The sequence below is a fragment of the Macrobrachium rosenbergii genome, chromosome 26 (assembly GCF_040412425.1).
Source record: "Macrobrachium rosenbergii isolate ZJJX-2024 chromosome 26, ASM4041242v1, whole genome shotgun sequence".
NCBI lineage: Eukaryota > Metazoa > Arthropoda > Malacostraca > Decapoda > Palaemonidae > Macrobrachium > Macrobrachium rosenbergii.
This window is the reverse complement of record NC_089766.1, coordinates 18,037,830-18,040,638: the sequence shown is the minus strand read 5'-3', so window position 1 is coordinate 18,040,638 and position 2,809 is coordinate 18,037,830.

Below are 2,809 nucleotides of genomic sequence, written 5' to 3'. Positions count from 1 at the left end.
TGGAGGAGGAAGGGCCATCTCAAATGGGGTGTGGAGGAAGGGCCTACTCTCAGAGGGGCATAGAGAGAGCGCCATCTATCAAGGGGTGTAGAGGAAGGGCCATCTCAAAGGGGCATGAGGAAGGGCCATCTCTCAAAGGGGTGTGGAGGGAAGGGCCTGCATCTCTTAGAGGGCCTGGAGGGAAGGACCGTCATTTAAGGGGCGTAGAGGGAAGGGCGATCTCTTAGAGGGCGTGGAGGAAGGCCATCTCTCCAAAGGGTGTGGAGGAAGGGGCCATCTCTTACAGGGCCTGGGGAAGGACCATCATTAAAGGGAGGCCGTGGAGGGAAGGGCCATCTCTTAGAGGGGGCGTGGAAGGAAGGGCCATTTCTCAGAGGGTTTGGAGGAAGGGCCATCTCTTAGAGGGCCTGGAGGAAGGACAAATCATTTAAGGGGGCGTGGGAGGAAGGGCCATCTCTTAGAGGTGGAGGCCATCTCTCCAAGGGGGTGTGGAGGAAAAGCCATCTCTCCAAAGGGGCGTGGAGAAGGGCATATCAAAGGGGCATGAGAGGAAGGGCCATCTCTCCAAAGGGGGCATGGGGAAGGGCCATCTCAGGGGTGTGGAGGAAGGGCCATCTCTCAAATGGGGCATGGAGGAAGGGCCATCTCTCAAAGGGCGTGGAGGAAGGTCATCTCTCAGAGGGCGTGGGAAGAACATCTCTCAAAGGGTGTGGGAAGGCTCCTCAGGGAATGATGTGGAAGGAAGGGCCATCTCTCAGGGTGTGGAGGGAAGGGCCATCTACTCAAATGGGGCATGGAGGGGATCATCTCTCAAATGGGGCATGGAGGAAGGCCATCTCAGAAATGGGGCATGGGGAAGGGCCATCTCTCAAAGGGTGCATGGAGGAAGGAGCCATCTCTAAGAAGGGCGTGGAGGAAGGGCCATCTCTCAAAGGGTGTGGGAAGGCTCCTCTCAGAGGTGTGGAGGAAGCCACCTCTCAAGGGGTGTGGAGGAAGGCCATCTCTCAAAGGGGTGTAGAGGAAGGGCCTCTCTCAAAGAGTGTGGAGGAAGGAGCCATCTCTCAAAGGGGTGTGAAGGAAGGCCCATCTCACAAAGAGGCCTGGAGGAAGGACCGTCATTTAAAGGGCGTGGAGGAAGGGCGATCTCTAAGAGGGGCCGTGGAGGAAGGGACTTGATCTCTTAGAGGGGCGTGGAGGAAGGAGCCACCATCTCTCTCTCCAAAAGAGGGCGTGGAGGGAAGGGCCATCTCTCAAAGTGTGGCGTGGAGGGGAAGGGCCATCTCTCAAAGGGCGTGGAGGAAGGGCCATCTCTCAAAGAGGCGTGGAGGAAGAGGGCCATCTCTCAAATGGGGCACATGGAGGAAGGCCATGTCAAGGGGCGTGGAGGAAGGGCCATCTCTCAGAGGCATGGAGGGAAGGGCCCATCTCTCAAAGGGGCGTGGAGGAAGGGCCATCTCTCAGAGGGCGTGGAGAAGGGCCATCTCTCCAAGGGAGTGTGGGGGAAGGGGCTCCTCTCAGAGGGGTGTGGAGGAAGGGCCACCTCTCAAGGGTGTGGAGGGAAGGGCCATCTCTCAAAGGGGGTGTGGAGGGAAGGGCCATCTCTCAAAGGGGGTGTGGAGGGAAGGGCCATCTCTCAAAGGGGGCCTGGAGGGAAGGACCGTCATTTAAAGGGAGCGTGGAGGGAAGGGCGATCTCTTAGAGGGGGCGTGGAGGGAAGGGCGATCTCTTAGAGGGGGCGTGGAGGGAAGGGCCATCTCTCAAAGGGGGCGTGGAAGGCCATCTCAAAGGGGCGTGGAGAGGGCCATCTGCAAAGGCGTGGAGAAGGGCCATCTCTCAGAGCGATGGAGGAAGGGCCATCTCTCCAGAGGAGTGTGGGGAAGGGCCATCTCTTAGAGGGGGCCTGGAGGGAAGGACCGTCATTTAAAGGGGGCGTGGAGGGAAGGGCGATCTCTTAGAGGGGGCGTGGAGGGAAGGGCCATCTCTCAAAGGGGGTGTGGAGGGAAGGGCCATCTCTTAGAGGGGGCCTGGAGGGAAGGACCATCATTTAAAGGGGGCGTGGAGGAAGGCCATCTCTTAGAGGGGGCGTGGAGGGAAGGGGCCATCTCTCAAAGGGGTGTGGAAGGAAGGGCCATTTCTTAGAGAGACCTGGAGGAAGGACCGTCATTTTAAAGGGAGCGTGGAGGAAGGGCCATCTCTTAGAGGGCGTGGAGGAAGGGCCATCTCTCAAGGGAATTTGTGGAGGGGAAGGGCCATCTCTCCAAAGAAGCGTGGAGGAAGAGGCCATCTCAAGGGGCGTGGAGGAAGGAGCCATCTCTCAAAGGGCATGGGGGAAAGACCATCTCCAAAGTGTGGAAGGAAGGGCCATCTCTCAAATGGGGCATGGAGGGAAGGGCCATCTCTCAAAGGGGGCGTGGAGGGAAGGGCGATCTCTCAGAGGGGGCGTGGAGGGAAGGGCCATCTCTCAAAAGGGTGTGGGGGGAAGGGCCCCCTCAGAAGGCTGGAGTGTGGAGGCCCATCTCCAAAGGGGGTGTGGAGGAAGGGCCATCTCTCAAATGGGGCATGTGGAGGAAGGCCATCTCTCAAATAGGGCATGGAAGGGAAGGGCCATCTCAAATAGGGCATGGGGAAGGGCCATCTCTCAAAGGGCATGGAGGAAGGGCCATCTCTCAGAGGTGTGGAGGAAGGGCCATCTCTCAGGGGTGTGGGGAAGGGCTCCTCTGGGGTGTGGAGAGAGGGCCACCTCCAAAGAGGGCGTGGAGGGAAGGGCCATCTCTCAAAGGGGTGTAGAGGGAGGGCCATCTCTCAAAGA